The sequence below is a fragment of the Chelonia mydas genome, chromosome 2 (assembly GCF_015237465.2).
Source record: "Chelonia mydas isolate rCheMyd1 chromosome 2, rCheMyd1.pri.v2, whole genome shotgun sequence".
Lineage (NCBI taxonomy): Eukaryota > Metazoa > Chordata > Testudines > Cheloniidae > Chelonia > Chelonia mydas.
Window position 1 is genome coordinate 246,007,604 of NC_057850.1, and position 19,146 is coordinate 246,026,749.

The window sequence follows — 19,146 nt, forward strand, 5'->3', positions numbered from 1 at the left end:
CTGCCCCCCTGCACCCCAGGGCTGCAGGGACGTGGTGCCAGCCACTTCCCAGAGCGCCCGAGGGTGGCAATCCCATGAGCCGGATCCAAAGCCCTGAGGGGCCAGATCCAGCCCGTGAGCCGTAGTTTGCCCACCCCTGGTATAAATACTATCCTTTTCTCTAGAATCTCAGCATTCTTATTTTTTTTTTAAGTAAGACTCTAAATGTTAAGGTTGTGGAGAAAAACCTCAAAAATGTGAGCCAAATATAACTGATATAGAGATGAGACAGCAGAAAGCCTGGAACAACTGTGTCATTGATCTGTGACTATTTAAACCAGCTGAGGATCTGTCCCATGAGCTCTGAGAGGTATGATCTGCCTCATTCTTCTCAATGAGGTATTACCCAATGACAACAATTTAAATGCCAACATTGTTAACTATTTCATTCCTCATGGAGTGAAATAGAATGGAGAGGGAATATCTCTGGTCTGGACAATTTACTGTAAGTTAAGTCTTCTTTTGGTGCCCCAAGTGGATGGGATTTGGGAGATACCACTGCTTCCCCTCCCTATCAAAGAGCCAAGACCAAGGGCCTGTAGAGTCCCTGGGCATAGATACACAGATTTTAAGGCCAGAAGGGACCATTTTGATCATCTAGTCTGACCTCTTGCATAACACAGGACATAAAATTTTACCTAGTATTCAAACTGCATCAAGAGGGAGCCAGATTTTAAAAAGGAACCAAGCAGCACAGACTATCATATTTTGAATATCTGCAAATCTACTGTGTGTGTTGTCTCATGTTTGCGATTCATAGGATGGAGCTATTCTATGCTAAAGAGGTTCCCATACAATCCTCATTGCTGTAGTATGAGTGTCTTCCAACAGAGTATTAAATCACGACTAACATTTCTCATGTATTGTTTGTTCTTTCTTTTATCCTCTTCTCAGAGGGATAATTGTGTGTGTAGTGTAGTTTTTTGTACACACTGCTCTGTGTTTATATTAGAGAAGGCAGGATGAAGAAGTGCACCTTGTACTTGGAGCAGAAAGTCATGAGGTTAATCATGATATTTAGTTCCCGTGGGCATTTGTTTCACGGTCTTAGACCAGCCCGCAACCAAGCTTTGTCCTACACAAACAAGGTTTATCCTTATAATAGAAAGTTCCATTGTACCTGAGGAGGGAAGTTGTCAGTAACAGTCTTCATCCTGGAGCTTTAAGCGATCTTTTAGATATGCTGGGACCAGGCCATTTAATACTTTGAAGAGAAGGACCAAGACCTTGAATTTGACTCAATATTCTGTAGGAAACCAGCGAAGAGAGCAGAGAACAGGTCTGATGCGTTGCTAAGGCGATGCACTACAGCATTATGTATCAGCTGGAGTCTCCAAAGGGCTGATGGTTTCCTGCCCAGGTATATTGCATAGCTGTAATCCCATGACGAGGTGATGAAGGCTTTTATAACTGAGGCCAGGTCACCATATGCCAGGAAGAGACGGAGTCTCCTAGCCACCAGAGGTGGTAGAAAGAGTTACTCAGGAATGCTGTTATGTGACAGCTTAGCAGCACCCAGCAATCCAAGAGTACTCCTAAACTAAGGACAGAATTGACTAGTTGTGGGTGTGTACTTTCAGATAAAGGAGACTGTACAGTGGCTGCAAACTCTTCAAAATGTTTTCCTCTTGCTTGGGTTTATGCAGCTGTTCTTCATCCATGAGCTGATCTTATCCAAGCACTATGCCATCTTGGTCACAGTGGTGTGGTCAGATTTGGTTAAGGAGAGGGTGAACTGTGTGACATCTGCATATTGCTGGCTGTGAGTTCATGGCACCTGACCAGTTTGGCTGCATGAAGATGTTTAATAGGACCAGGAAGAGAATTGATCCTTGTGGGACTCCACAAGCAAGGCATCTAGTGGCAAATGTGCAATTTCCCATCACTGCTGTTTGGGTGCATCCCTCTAGAAAGGAGTCAAACCCTTTTAGTGCATTCCCATGGACACCTGCCCCCGTTCAGGTGGAACAGCAGAATCTGGATGCGGTAGGCTGGAAGAGTACTACCACATGTACCTGAGGCTGTGTGCTGGCTGACTGCCACTCGCCAACAAAACAAATTAAAGCAGAGTACCACAAAAAACAGAGAGAAAAGTATAATAAAAAAATCTGGACAAAAGGCATCTTGGCACTATTTATTTACACTTTGTTCTGGCGAGTACAGGGTGACAATCCAATTCTGGTGGACATTATCAGATACATGTTCTGTGAATTACTTTCAAGTCATTTACACCATACCCTACATTTTCATTGATCTGACCAGCAAAACACCATATTTTTTGCCTTAGTCACAAAGATTTGATTGCAGCTTCAGCTGGTACAGACTTCTTGTTTTCTTGGTAGCAAAAAATAAAGATAACAGACAAAAAAAACCTCAAGAAGTAGGTACACAAAAGACAAAGTTATATTCCTGATCAGCTGAAATATGAGGTCAGTTTGGAGACATAATTGCAGATATTGTGCAGCTGTCATCATACAATTCTTAGGAAAGGCTGTCAATGTTACGGTGTAACACTCTTGCAGTTATGGAGCAGATTCTGGTATTTTCCAGTCAGTGAAAATGCAATTGCTTGGAAAACTGATCTTTCCTCAGAGCTGCTGATTGAAAAAGCAGCAAGACAGCATAAGTAGCAATGCAAGTAGACACCTGTAGAGTACAGATCAAGTTGTTGGAGATTTTCTTTCTTTATATCTATCCATCTACATATAAATTGCCATAGTGGAGCAGACCAATGCTCCATGTAGTCCATAACCTCTCTCAGACGTGGCCAGTGTGATGGGTTGTCACCCCCGGGGTGCAGTCTGGGAGCTGTGGGAACAGCTGTGGGCTCTCACTCCCCAGATGGGAGGCCTCTCTCACACTGCTTTGTTGGAGATTCAGCCAACCTCACCAGGCCCTGTTATCACCCAACAAGACAGCAGCTAGCACCACACACCCAACTGATTTACCTGAGTGCTTTACCTAAACCACTGAAGGACATAAAGCCAATTTCCCAGCCTTGCACCCCTGCTGTAGTATAAACCCAGAATTATACCATTTTACACTACTCAGGGATTTGTACAATGTAAGCTCATTAATATTGTTTGCTTTCCCCTCAATGTGGGAAAGATATGCACACCAAGCTGGTGTTACCCAAGCTGAGATTTTTCCCAGACACTTCACTTAAAGACACTCTGGTTTAGATGAAACATAAAACAAGTTTATTAACTACAAAAAGATAGATTTTAGTGATTATAAGGGATAGCAAACAGATCAAACCAGATAACCTAGCAAATAAACAAAAATGTAAACTAAATCTAACATACTAGATAGGTAGGATTTGAATTAGCAATTTCTCACCCTGACTGATGATACAAGCTGTCAAGGTTCCTTCCCCACTCTGAACTCTAGGGTACAGATGTGGGGACCTGCATGAAAAAACCCCTAAGCTTATTTTTACCAGCTTAGGTTAAAACTTCCCCAAAGTACAAACTATTTTACCTTTTGTCCCTGGACTTTATTGCTGCCACCACCAAGCGTCTAACAAAATATAACCAGGAAAGAGCCCACTTGGAAACATCTTTCCCCCCAAAATCCCCCCACCCCCTTTCCTGGGGAAGGCTTGATTAAAAATCCTCACCAATTTGCACAGGTGAACACAGACCCAAACCCTTAGATCTTAAGAACAAGGAAAAAGCAATCAGGTTCTTAAAAGAAGAATTTTAATTGAAGAAAAAGTAAAAGAATCACCTCTGTAAAATCAGGGTGGTAAATACCTTACAGGGTAATTAGATTAAAAACACAGAGAATCCCTCTAGGCAAAACCTTAAGTTACAAAAAGACACAAAAACAGGAATATATATTCCATTCAGCACAACTTATTTTATCAGCCATTTAAACAAAACAGAATCTAACGCATAGCTAACTAGATTGCTTATTAACTCTTTACAGGAGTTCTGACCTGCATTCCTATTCTGGTCCCGGCAAAAGCAACACACACACACACACACACACACAGAGAACCCTTTGTTCCCCCCAGCTTTGAAAGTATCTTGTCTCCTCATTGGTCATTTTGGTCAGGTGCCAGCGAGGTTATCTTTAGCTTCTTAACCCTTTACAGCTGAAAGGGTTTTTTCCTCTGGCCAGGAGGGATTTAAAGGTGGTTAGCCTTCCCTTTATATTTATGACACAAGCAGTTCACCAAGTTTTCATACACAGGTTAGAAATCCCTTTAGCCTGGGACCAGCACTTACCCCAGTTCAGTCTTTGAACCTCAGGTGTTTCCAGGAGTTCTCCTGTGTGGACAGTAAGGCCCAGAGATGATATCACACCCCAATTTATATAGCTTTTCCGTATGGTGGGAATCCTTTGTTCCAAGCTCAGTTCCCAGTGCAGTTTGTGGAAAAGTACAGGTACCAAAATGGAATTCAGTGTCATGTAGTCTGGTCACATCCCCTTGCATGCCTTGCTGAGTCATAGCAGCCATTATCCATAGACTATCTGGACTGACTGGCTCACCAGGTGGGGGATAAGCTTCTCCTAAGGCCTACTGTTTCCCTAATGGCCCATTACCTTGAATGGGCCCTTCACTGCCAGCTGTCTAGACTGGAAGCATTTTGCCTAGTGGGTGTCACCCAGGTGTAACCACATTTGAAGTACAGATACATAGTTAATATTCATAACTTCAGATACAAAAATTATACATGCACACAAATAGGATAATCATATTCAGCAAATGATAACTTTTTCAATGACACCTCACAAGACATATCTTGTACCAGATGCATCATAATTATGTTATACTCATTTCATAATAATATCACTATGATGAATATGGGGTGTAGTGTCTCAGCCAGGAATTAGATGCTCAGGGGAAGATCCATAAATCTCCTTTACAGGCAATTATGGAATAACCAGCCAATAGGGGAAGTTTCTTCTTAACTCTGTAACTTTGTAGTTCACTTATGCCTTGGATCAAGAGCGGTTACATCCCTTATACTATTTTTATGCTATTTAATATAACTGTCTTGTTTTCATTATCCTTATAAATGTCTAATATCTTGCTTCAGTAAGGAACTTAAACTGTTTCAATCTTACTGAGCTCTTGGACTCAGTGTCTTATAGTAGCGAATTCTACAGGTTAAAGATCTATTGTGTAACTGTGTTAAAAAGTACTTCCTTTATCACTTTTAAATGTGTTGCCTTTCAATTGCATTGGATAGTCTTGTGTTATGAAACAGGCTAAATAGAAGCACCTAATTGTTTTTTTTGTATGTCTTTCATGTTTGTATATACCACTGTCATTACTCGTATTTGTCTCATAAGGAATTCAGGGCCCCATTGTGCTAGACACGGGCAAACACTTATTAAAATGACAGTCCCTACTCCAAAGAACTTTCAGTCTATCTTCATGGATGTCTTTCAATGCCTCTACTAATTTTCATTGCCCACTTCTGGATCCCTTCTATTTTTTTGTATAACTTTTTTGAGATAGGGGCATAGGTGCTGGAACTAGAGGTGCTGGGAGCGCTGCTGCACCCCGCTGCTCCCCCCGCAGCTTGAAGTGGTTTCCATTATATACAGGTGTCATAAATATAAAGGGAAGGCAAAACCCCTTTAAAATCCCTCCTGGCCAGAGGAAAAATCCTCTCACCTGTAAAGGGTTAAGAAGCTAAAGGTAACCTCGCTGGCACCTGACCAAAATGACGAATGAGGAGACAAGATACTTTCAAAAGCTGGAAGGAGGGAGAGAAACAAAGGGTCTGTGGCTGTCGGTACGCTGCTTTTGCTGAGGACAGACCAGGAATGGAGTCTTAGAACTTTTAGTAAGTAATCTAGCTAGGTATGTGTTAGATTATGATTTCTTTAAATGGATGAGAAAAGAATTGTGCTGAATAGAATGACTATTTCTGTCTGTGTGTCTTTTTTGTAACTTAAGGTTTTGCCTAGAGGGATTCTCTATATTTTGAATCTAATTACTCTGTAAGATATCTACCATCCTGATTTTACAGAGGTGATTCCTTTATTTCTATTTACTTCTACTAAAAGTCTTCTTGTAAGAAAACTGAATGCTTTTTCATTGTTCTCAGATCCAAGGGTTTGGGTCTGTGGTCACCTATGCAAATTGGTGAGGATTTTTACCAAACCTTTCCCAGGAAGTGGGGTGCAAGGGTTGGGAGGATTTTGGGGGGGAAAAGACGTGTCCAAACTATGTTTCCCAGTAAACCCAGTTAGAGTTTGGTGGTGGCAGTGGATATTCCAAGGACAAAGGATAAAATTAATTTGTACCTTGGGGAAGTTTTAACCTAAGCTGGTAAAAGTAAGCTTAGGAGGTTTTCATGCAGGTCCCCACATCTGTACCCTAGAGTTTAGAGTGGGGGAGGAACCTTGATAACAGGGCTGACAGTTTTGGTTCAAGGGCTTTCAGCACCACCACCCCAATAAAAATTGTTCCAGTACTCCTGGCTAGGCATAACTAAAACTGAATCCTGTATTTTAGGTGGTAGCATAACATCAATATATACAATAGCATTATAATATGCTTATAACTATTTCCTATCCCACTCTGTGTACAGCATCATTTTTGTTTGCTTTTTTTGACCACTGCTTGCACATTTAGCAGATGTTTTCCTTGAGCTGTCCAGAATGACTTCTTAGTTCTCTTTCCTGAGTGGTTACCGTTTATGTAGAATCCAGCAATGTGTTTGAGTAGTTCTAGATAATCTATGCTCTATTTATATCACGCATATCACCATGGTAGCTGAACGCATTACAATTTTTTTTTAAAATAGGAGGGGGACTGATGTGGTTTATATCTTAAGTTACTCGCATTCCCTCCTACTAAACAGGCTTTACTTCTTTGCTTTTGATTTATTATGGGAAAGCTAAATCAAACAAGTGAATTATGGGGCCAAGCCTCAGCTGGTATAAATTATCATAGGCCCATTGACTTCAGCTCACACCAGCTGAAGATCTGCCCCTTCATATGTTGCCCTGAACACCATGACCACTGAAGTCAGTCTAATGTGATCTAGGAGTTAGTTCCACAGTTGAGAACCATCCACCAAGGAAGTTCTGGCCCTTGCATTCATGAGTCTCATTCTTGTAAGTGACACTCTCCTTGTTCTAGCTGAGGGTAGCTGTCATCAACATTTATGGTCATATAGAGAGGCAAATCCTCATGTAACCTGGGCCAGTCCAGCAGAAAGCTATGAATATGCCTCCCATGCTCATCTTTTCATCTCTTAGCTGTGTAACGCAGAAATCTTTTAACAGCTATAATTTCAAATGCATCTGACATTGCTGAATTACAGAAATAAAAGAATGGAGCAAGCAATTTTGTATCATATACTCAGGGTGCAGTGTAGTCTGTGATTCTGCACCCATAGAATTTGCCACAAAATTAATCTCTTGCTGCTAAATAGTGCTCCACAATCTAATCCCTCATGTTTGTGAAGGAAACCTTGAAAACAGTGTCTTCCTTAATCTGCAGAGAGCCTAACTCTAAAGGAGGTGTGAATCACTCCATTCATCCCCACCTTCCCCTTGACACCACCTGAGATGTAGTTATGATTTGTCCATTCAAATATTTGCCCATATTGAAAATGGGAAAAATAGGGGCAACATAAAATAAATTAAATTTAATATTAAAATAAATAACAAATGTCTGTCTGTCTTTGGTACTTACATGGACCCCATTACCGTAGTATCTGAGTGTCTCATGATCTTTAATGTATTTATCCTCCCAGCACCCCGTGTGCTAAAAAAGTAGCATTATCCCCATTTTACAGAGTGCAAATAAAGTACACAGAGGCCAAGGCCTAGATCCACAAAATGGATTCAGCATCACAATGCCCATAGACACCAACTTCTTCTGGCGCCGGTGGGTGCTGAACCCCGCTCTGCCCCCTGCCCCGCCCCAACTCCACCCCGTCCCACCCGCTCCTGCCCCCATTCCAACCCCTTCCCCAAAGTCCCCGCCCCAACTCCACCCTCTGTAATGGTGAACAAGCAATATACTAAACATTTCCCAGCAGGCTCATCTCCTGCTAACAGAATAGGGGTTTCAGGCAAACACTGCCAGCCTGTTACTACAGTATATTTCCCTTTGGGTCTTTGTGTGTGTCTGATTTTGTCTTAAGGCATTAGACAGATTCTCACTTAAAGCAAGATTGCAGGCAGGCATGTCACAGAATACAGATTTCACACAGCCTACAGCACAATCACAGAACCTGAGAACAACTCAGATATATTTAGAATCTACATTGTCATTACTTTCATCCTACAGGAAAAAAAAAAGTAAACTCACAGCTGGAGAACATTAGCAATCTTCTCAATGCAGGCTAGGCCTGATACACCTGTTTGTTTAACTGGAAGGGATTGGATAACCTATGGGGGAAAAATCAAAGAAATCTATTTTTTGTACTGTGGTCACCATGTGGCTGTTACTGTGAAGGCAGTGTTATAATAATCACCCAGCAAAGGTTTTCTGGGCCAAGCCACCGATGCCATCGAGAGTCCAACATGCCAGTGGGAAAGTGCATCCTACCACAGGAATGAAGTAAAATAACTCTTTATGAAGAAGGGAGCATGTAGCAGTCACCTGCCTTGAAGAACACCCACATGCAGAGTGCAGCATGCAAACCTCAATATACAAATAAGAGAGGTATGTCATCAAATAATGGAGGGGTTGTCACGGCAAGGGGCACATCTTTCTTTGCAAAGGCCAAGGCGCACACACCCAAGAGTGAATTCTTGAAATTAATGGTTTAGATCAAATTGTTGGCTGAATGACTTAGATTGTGCAATGTGAAATCCTATTCATCTTCAGTACTACATGCTGTCAAGAGAGAGTGAGAGAAGAAAATACTGAAGATTCAGATAAATAATCAACAAAAATTTACCTTGAAGGAACACCATCAATGTTTATTGATTCAAAATTGTTACCATTTCATCCAGTTTTACGTCCTTTTTAAAGACATATGCGGCACTACTTACAATGAAATCAAGTTGCCCTGTTTGTGTTCCTCTGTCCCCTTGTCTGTTGAAAGTCTGGAAAGCATTTAGTTCTTTGTAGCCACTTCTGTAAATAAATAATAAAAAGAAAAATCCTCCAGATTATAAAGCTTGAGTTTTGTGTTATAGTTAAAACTTAAAACTCCTTTGCAGATAATTTTTTTTAAATAGCTCCTATTTTTGTAGGAGCTAAATAACTCAGAGCTAAAATCTGTAGCCCTTAAATTAAGCAAAACTTTCACTGACTTCAGTTGTATGCAGTGTTGCTGTAGCTATGTTGGTCCCAGGATATTAAAGAGAGAAGGTGGATGAGGTAATTAATATATTCTATTGAACCAGCTTCTATTGGTGAAAGACAAGTTTTCGAGCTCAGAGAGCTCTTCTTCAGGTACTCAGGGTGCCACAGCTAAATACAATGTGGAACAGATTGTTTTAGCATAAGGAGTTAACATGTTGTAAGAGACAATTCAAGGTGAAGTGGACAGTTAACACCCCTGCAGTTGTAGGACAAAGGAGGGTTAGTGGGTTATAGATTGTAGGCTATATACGACACAGCTTTTAGCGACATGGCTGTGTCGCTACAGCCCTACCGCTAAAAGTCATGCTGTGGAGCCGCTGTTTGTCCGCTCTCCTGCCGACAAAAAACTTCCACCCCCAACAAGCAGGGTTAGCTTTGTCGGCAGGAGAGCTCTCCTAAAGTGCTGCTCACACCAGCACTTGTCATCAGCAAAACTTGTCTTTCGGGGGGGGGGGGGGGTGTTTTTTTTAACACCTCTGAAAGACAAAAGTTTTGTCATTCAATTACCAGTGTAACCCTTTTGCCTGTCAGAGTTGGCAGCAACAAAGGCCGGGTTCAGTATCTAGGGGTTCCATTCCAATAACACAATGAAAAACCGGCTCAAGCCCCCACCCAGTGACCTGGGACAAATATATACCACCCCCGCTGGGTGCCTCCAAGAGGCAATACTTCCCCTCTCGCAAGCACAGAGTCTGAGTGTAGCAAAAAGCCTTTTAATAACAGAGAAACAATGTGGCATTATGTTGGGGAAACACCACCAACAGGATTCATAACACAACCCATGAGCAAAAAACCCACCCCAAGCAAATTGGGGCGTGTCCTTTCCCTTTGGTTCTTGAGTCCAGCAACCCAAAATCCCAAAAGTCCAACGACCCAAAAGTTTCTGTCCCTGGTCAGGGCAGGCCCACAGTTCGAAAGTTTATCTGCAGAGTTTTACCTCCCAACCTGGGTGGAGATTGGGAGAGGGGGGGTTAAGGGGCACCTTACGTGGTCCAAAGCTGATGGCCCCACCTCTCCATGGGCTCCGCTCTGCCAGCCGCTCCATGAGCCGCTCTAGGCATCCACCAGACTGCTCTGCTCTGATTGCCATCCCACAAACTGCTTTGCTCCACAAGCCGCTCTGCTCGCCGTCCCGCAAACTACTCCACCATATATCTTCAGGCTCCCCCACTACTTAACACAACACTCAGTGATTTCAGCTCTTAGTAAGTTTAGCTCTTTTATGATTTCAGCTTGTAGTAGGGGAGCCTCAGGGGTACACCATTAGCCCAAAGTGAATTCAGCTCAGCAACCTGTAACTAGACTCCTAATAGAATCAAAATTAGCTCTGATATTCCACAGTGGAGAGAGAAAAAGTGCAATTAGCATGAGCAGCCCTCACCAGGGAGCCCATACTACCAAATATTAATACCTGTCCCCAACCTCTCTTCATTCACAGAGGTTTTGGAACCCAAGTCCCTTGCCTAGCGAGTGCTACTTAGTTGATGGCGAGTCCCTCCATCATAACAAAAGGCCAAGTACAGTTCCTCTGTCCTTGATTCCCATAATCAGGGTAATAACAATTTATTCTTCCTGCCCCAATAACAGAGACACTGGGGATCCCACAGCAGCCAAAGTGACCATTTGGGCAGCTATGGCCTCATTCTAGGCAGGTTGGGTGTGCCTATGCAAATGAGATTGGCCCCTGAAGTTCTTTTCCATGACTTGCCACACCTCACCGCCAGATGTCAGGGTGGAGCTCATCCTAACTCTGCTTACACCAGTGTAGACAAAGCCATAGTAATGAGCCATAAATCCAGTGTCTTTATTGAGTCCATGATTTTTAGTACCTAACAAAGTTATGAATTTAAGCTGTCATGCTCATCTTTTGAAGGTGTTGTGCTGGTTTCCTGTAAGGGCAAGGACTGGGTGGTCAGGTATGAAATGATTGTTTTGTCAAAAATGTTCACACACAGGTGATATGGTGTCTTTGCCTTTTATCATTTTTCTATGTGAGTTCATTTGAGAGCATAGTGATTGTCTCATTTCACCCACATAGTTGTTATTAGGGCATTTAGTACACCGGATGAGCTGGACTACATGTTGTAATAGGCATGTGTAGGACTCATGGATCTTGAAAGATGTGTTCTGGAGGATGTTGATCATCATAGTAGAGAGATGTCTGCAGCATTTGCATCTTTTTTTATGGCAAGGTCTGGTGCTGCTTTGAGTTGCTGTGTCCTGGTCTGCAGGGAGTTTGCTTCTGATGATGAACATGGCAAGGTTGGAGGGTTTGTTTAAAGGGCAGAAGAGGAGATTCAGGAAAGATTTATTTCATACTTCAAGTATGGATTGTAATTGGAATTCATGTGGAGTATCATTAAACAATGCAAGGTGGGTAGGTGACAACAAAGAGTGTGAAATCAGAGTGGTTTTTGTGTGTGTATTGAAGCAGGTTCTCTCAGGGGTATTATGGCCCATTCCATGATGCTGTCTACTCTGGTGGAGGGTCTTTGTTTGACATATCCAAGCTAGTGCTCATATCCAAGACTTTGTGAAGGAATGTATCAAATGCTTTACTACAGGCTGATGTATTATGCCAAACTCATTTTTGGTGCAACCGCATTGACTTCAGTGGATTTACATCAAGGATGAATTTGCCTACATACCTCCTGCATTTCCTTCATACATGACGGGTCTGAAACTGTCCCCAGTGAAATAATGGTAAAATTCTCAACAATGATCAGAGCAGGAGCAGGCTCAGGCTATGGATTGTCCCTATTGAATGGGCATGTCAGATTTATTAATACCTTTCTTCCAGTAAAACTAACCTCTTTCTTAGCACATATAACTCTTTATTATTGTGAGGTGAACTTTAAAAGATTAACCACGCTAAATTGACTTTTGTTTCACTACAGGATATGCAAACATAGTCAGATCATAAAGCCTGGTCTACACTAAAAAGCTAAGTCGACTCAGTTGCATCACTCAGGGGAGTGAAAAATCCGTACTCCTGCGTGATGTCGTTAAGCCGACCTAAGCCCCAGTGTGGACAGTGCTAGGTCAACAGTAGAATTCTTCCATTGAGCTAGCTACCACCTCTCGGGAGGTGGATTACCTACACTGACAAGAGAACCTCTTCCATTGGTGTAGGTAGGGTCTACATAGAAGCACTGCAGCTGTGCTGCTGTAGCTTTTCAAGCATAGACAAGCCCTAAGAAGGCTGCTTTGTGCTTCTCTACCTTAATAGAATTCTTGGAGGGCTACACCATCTCTTTGCTAAAGTAGGGCAGGAAACAATCTTCCCATTTATAATGGAGCCCTTGGAGGGCCAGGCAGTCTAGTGGGTAATGCACCCAGTACCATCTCTCAGTGGGAGGGCCTTTCACTCCAGTTCCTCACCCAAAGATGGGCTTAGCTTCACCCCAGCAGGCTCTGAGTCAGTGCTTTGTGAGGGTTGACAGTGTCTGGTACCTTGGGGTGCCGTTGGAGTTACCTTCCCTTGGTCACTTTCTACCCTCTCTCTCTCCCCATGGCTTCAAGTCCTATATAAAGTAACAAAAGAAAAAAGACAACTAAACCTTCAGCCCCAGCGGGCTCAGCATTCAGTTCTGTTCCTCACACAGGAAGACTTCTTCGGCACCCTTGTTCAGGAGCCTTCAGGGTAGGTCTGCCTTCCTCCTGAACCCCATATTCTGCGCTGAGTTGCTCCCTTTTAAGTTTTCTCTCCAGTTGGAGCATACACTGCAGGTCTGGAGGGGCGGGGCTATTGACTCAATATTGTCCTTTAACCCCTTCGGTACCAGTGTGGGGTCTGTACACTCTATCACACCATCCAAGCTTTACCAGCCTAAAGCAGGACAAAAAGTCAAAATCTCAAATTTTTGCAACTTGACAACACAAGAAAAACTGGTTTGGTTCAATCAATAAGTTTTTGTTTTGACATTTTCAAAATGTTTTGTTTTAAGCTTGATATTTTTAATTTGTTCCACTATAATTAGCTTAAGTTTCTAAGCAAAAAGTTGTTTCAAAGAAAAAAAACTGGATTTTTTTTCTTTTAAAAATGTCAAAACAGGACAGTTTGACAATTTCAAAACCTTTCCAAAAAATGTATGAACCGAGAAATGTATTGAAACTGACTCTTTCCAGTGAACAGTTTCAGTTTCGACAAATCAGCATTTTAAAAAAAAAAAACTTTTTGTCAAAAAAATTCCCAACCAGCTTTACTCTGCTGGTGTTGGGGAACTGGCATAGGTTGCCGGAGGAGGAGTGTGGCCAGAGCATGCTGTTCTCCAGCAATCCCCACCTCCTGTAACTGCCCCATGGGGGCTTTTGTAGGTAGCCATAATTTAGGGGATCCTTGAAGCTTCTGTAATTTATGCCAGGGATTGGCTTAGTTCCCCACAGCCCAGCCCTGCAAAGGTGGGATAGAGCCCCTTTGCACTGCACTTCTGGTCCTGCACCAAGTGCAGTCTGTCTGGACCCTAGAGGCAGGGCCATAGACTTCTAGATAAGGCAAACCTAACAGAGTTCCTACTGGCTAAGCTATAATGAAACTCACCTTGTGGCTCACCTAACTGGTCCCTGTGGACCAGAAGGGAAGTGATTTGATCCTTGGCTGTGGGAACAGAGGTTGCACAGACTTATGCCAAGTCCAAATTTGAGCCATAGAACAAGTCCAGCTACTGGATGAGAGACTTAGTTAGTTGGTTAAATTCACTGTAGTGTTCAGTCCCCAGCTGCTAGACAAAACAGTTGCTTGATGAAAAATAAAAGCAACAGATTCCCTTAGTGCAATCCAGAGTGCTATCACTGGATGGAAAGTGTGGTCTAGCTTGAATAAAAGTTAATATCCCTCTATAGAAATAGACCTTTTCCTATTTTTACTGGTAGTAGATCTGACAGCTATTATCCTATTATATTTCATGCCTCCTAATTCTAACACATGGTGACACTTCACTTCCCAATATCCAATTGACATCCTTTTGATGTATCTTTTGGGCTGCTGCCTAAGTACATTTGCAAATAGTTTAGTACTCAATTTAAGATGAATATATTCCCAGAATTCCTTCAGCAATCAATTATTTATTACTTACAAATGTTAAGATCAAAAAGAAAAGAAATAGATGTATATTTTATTCTGACAGGAGGTCTATGGGGAATACAAAAAACAGAAATGTTAATGCTAAATTTGTGTAAAAAGGGTAGAAATGGGGATTCCCTAGTCAGTTTTCTTCCCTTTAAGGGAGCAAATGGCCTGGATTAATCAGTTATTCTTCTTGTTTTTATTCAGTGGTTAGATATGAACATTGGACATTATTTCTCAGTATTATTTGACTGTATTTCTCACTATTTTCAAAGGACAATCAGGGGCAAATTCTATTCTGCTACATCTGTGTAACACCCAATCTCACCCTCAGCTACATGGATGCATCTCTGATTACCTTCCTTGTGGAACAGTGAAATGTAAATCTGCAGGAGAGCTTGTGCCAATTGCTTGAGAAGATCATGCTGGATGAATAGCTCTTTTGTTACATTTACAAAAGTTGCTTTTTATAAGGGGCATAAGCTGTGACTATGTAGCATACATTCCAGTAGGGTGGTGTGGGGCACAACAGGTGGACTTTAGGAAGATCATTTCCACTTCACTGAATAGCAGGGCAGCCATAGCAGAGGACTGAAGGACACTTTCAGAAGTGCCTTTAATTAAGGCATGATCCTGTGCCATTGACTTCAGTGGGTGTAGGATCAGGCCCTTCATGAGTATCAGAACAGCTATGGAGGGATACAGGCCTGCCCAGTGATTTCAGAGGGATTTGGATCAGGTCCAAAATGAAATTTGACAGAGCTAGGGTGACCATCCATCCTGTTTTTAAAGGGACAGTCCCATTTTTTGGGACTTTTTCTTATATAGGCACCTATTACCCCCCACCCCTGTCCTGTTTTTTCACAGTTGCTATTTTTTGATAAAAGCATTCACTCACTCTTGACTGCTGAGAATCTTACATAAGGACCCTAAAATAAGTCCATTAAACCAGATTATGACCCAAATAAAGGCAACTTTTGTAGCAGTAACAAAAATCATTCTTCTAACATAACCTCATGTAATTTTCACAAAACCAATATTCTCCCATACTAGTTAATCACTGTGGCAAGGAGCACCTATCTGTTCCACCATGAGGTGGGGCAGAGCTGCTCTAAAGGAGGAGAGAAGAGGAGTAAAGGTGATAGCCTGGCATGAACAACAAAAGGATCATTCCAATTCAGTAATGCAAAATGGTGAAAACTGGCCTTTAGGAACAGGAAATGTTTTCAAAGTATGAATTGGCACATAGGCCTGATTCACCGTGATGTAACTCCATGATCTGCAGTATTAAGAATATTATTAGCAATGAAATAGAAAAGTGTCAAGAGTCCAACTATGAAACCTTCACATAGCAAATGACAGAACTCACTCAAGGCCTCAGATCCTTTTCACTAGAAGTGGCATGGCTATCAATGGACTACATTTTCTTTTTGGTTGATATTTTCCATTTTATACAGCGAACTCATCATACTATTGCTAAAATCCATGAGGTTGCATCAGTGTAATTGAGTCTGTCATGAATGGAAAAATGCAGCTCTCCTGAAAGGTGAAAAGTGTCAGGAAAGATCCTGCTCAGGAAAGAGCTAATGAAACCCATTGACAGATCACATCAGTGATCAACAGAATTTTTGGAACACTGGGGCAGAGAATTGCCACATGAGACTGGAAGCAGAAGAGGTGCACCAAGAAATGAGTAGTAGTTCCCTGTTCATGCTGCCACAGGTGGATTCAGTATCTGCCTGAAGGCTTCCTTTTTTTATTCATTCTTATTGCATCTTACTTACTGCTTTGAGATAGGCTTTACTTGGAAAGCCTGGTGTTTTCTGATAGATGGGTAGATTACACACACAGAGGAAATTAAACTTTTCTATTGTGTCTCTCAGGGTAGTTCTGCTGCCTAATGAATTTGGGGCTTTCAATTTGTCATGTTTGGAGTAAATGTATTTAATAATCTAGGGGTTAATTAGAAAAATAACAACTGACTTTATTAAGAGTTCAATTCAACACTATGAATGGAGAATCTTCTCCAAGCAGGACAATTCAAGCCCAAACCAGTGCCAAACAAATGTCACCCATACAGTTCCACCAGACGAACATTAAGTGACAATACACATAACGAAACTCCTGTTAGAACAAACTCATTGGCAGAATGAACATTGAAGACGGGTAGCTCTTACTTACCTCACTTTAATTACAGTTTCTAACTTAGCTGTTACTTAACTTCTGAGGGTTGATGTCTTTTATTGACTGAGCCTTTCACAGATGTCTTTATACCCATATTATTAGATATATAATCCCATATATCCATATTATTAGATTCTTAGTGTGTTTTTGCTTCCTTAATGCTTTTGTTTCTTGCTTTTAAATACTTAGACTATATCTTTGTTCAAGGAATTTATGTGAAAACGTAAAATTTGGAACAGAACTGTAATAATTCTTCAATGATCAATTGTTGATTTAAAATTAAGCTTTATTTGAAGAAAAGAACTTTTGCTGTACTGAAGATTAAATTCTGATGTCTCTAGAGCACTCAGAGAGCTGTGCTGGCCTTTTCCTCCCCAGGATCTGTACTAACCACATGACCCAAACGAACTAGCATCCTTCTGTTGGATTAAACTAGTTGTGACTGACATATAATCTTCAGTAGGGAAAGAGCAGAAACCAGCAAACTCATTTTGCCTAGGGCTGCAATTCAACTTTAAACACTTTCTTCGCAAGCACTGATCCAGTACAGTGAGTATCTTAAACATGGGCAATGGGAAACACAGAAACTCACCATGCAGGATGCTCACTCTGTTTTCCAAACCTGTAAAATCCGCATTGAGTGGGAGGGAGATACTCCAGTAAATAAGTTCAGAAAGAAAGAGATGCATGCCCATAGCATCTGCTCTCCCTGCAGAAAAGCTATTGCTTTGGCATCTTTTGCAGCTGTAACTACTATGCAAGCAGTGCTGATGCTGTTACATAGACAGTGCTGATGGCTCAAGGGGCACCCTCAGGCTGCTCACATGCCAAGCAGAGGCAGCCTAATTTCCTACCTCTATAAATGGAACTGCTGGTGTGCAAGGTCCCTGGACACTATATTCTTCTGTCTGGCCCTTCTGCACTAAAGGAGGATTCTATTTTGTAAAAAAGAGAGAAATGGAAGTGTGAATAGCCTCCTCCACTCATGCAGTATAATCTCTCTGGGCTACTACTTGAGAAATATGGAGGAATGCAAATAAAACTAAAGAAAAGGAACAAAAATTGAGGGTGAAACCTTGGCTCCATTGAAGTCAATGGGAGCTTTGCTATTTACTTCACAGGGGCCAAGATTTCACCCTGAGGGAGCAAAGAGAGTTGGCAGAGATGTACTGTACAAGCAGATTTAAGATCAGAGAGGTCAGTCAGTGGATGAAGAGTCAATGGAGCGCTTTGAAAAACAGCAGAGTGTTGAACTGGATAAGGAGTTAGTGAAGTTGACTGCTGAAGTTCAGATGGTAGCAATTTAGGATGATGATGAGATTTAAGCAGAGTCAGGATGAGCTCCACCCTGACATCTGGTGGTGAGTTGTGGCATGTTGTGGAAAAGAACTGTAGGGGCTGATCTCATTTGCATAGGCACACCCACCCCGCTGAGCATGAGCCCATAGCTGCCCAAATGGTCACTTTGGCTGCTGTGGGATCCCCAGTTTCTCTGTTGTTGGGGCAGGAAGAATAAATTGTTATTATCTTGATTATGTGAATCAAGGACAGTGGAACTATACTTGGCCTTTTGTTATGATGGAGGGACTTGCCATCAACTAAGTAGCACTCGCTAGGCAAGGGACATGGGTTCCAAAACTCAGTCAATGGAGAGAGAGGTTGAGGATGGTCAGTAATGTCTGGTGGTATGGGGCCCCTGGTGAGGGCTGTACATGCTAATTGCATTTTCTCCTTTTTCTACTGTGGAATATTAGAGCCAATTTTGATTCCATTAGGAGTCTAGTTACAGGCTACTAAGCTGAATTCACTTTGGGCCAATGGTGCACCAGTACTGAGGCTCCCCTACTACAAGCTGAAATCACTGAGTGTTAAGTAGTGGGGGAGCCTGAAGATATATTGCAGAGCAGTTTGTGGGACGGCTGGCAGAGTGGCTCTTGGAGCAGAGCAGTTTGTGGGATGGCTGGAGCAGCTCATAGGGGTGGCTGGCAGAGCGGAGCAATTTGTAGGCTGGCGAGTGGAGTGGAGCGGAGCCCTATGAAGAGGTTGGGGCAATCGGCTTTGGACCATGTAAGGTGCCCCATAACTCCCCCATCTCCACCTAGGTTTGGAGGTAAAGCTCTGCAGATAAACTTTCGAACTCTGGTACTGCACTGACCAGGGACAGAGACTTTTGGGTTGTTGGACTTTTGGGACTTTGGGTGACTTTGGGTTGCTGGACTCAAGAACCAAAGGGAAAGGTCATGCCCCAGTTTGCTAGGGGTGGGGTTTTTTTGCTCATAGGTTGTGTTATGAATCCTCTTGGTGGTGTTTCCCCAACATAATGCCACATTGTTTCTCTCAGTTATTAAAAGGCTTTTCATAGAATATCACGGTTGGAAGGGACCTCAGGAAGTCATCTAGTCCAACCCCCTGCTCAAAGCTACACTCAGACTCTGTGCTTGCAAGAGGGGAAGTATTGCCTCTTGGAGGCGCCTGGCAGGGGTGGTATATATTTGTCCTAGGTCACTGGGTGGGGGCTCGAGCCGATTTTTGCATAGTGTTGTTGGAATGAAACCCTTAGATACTG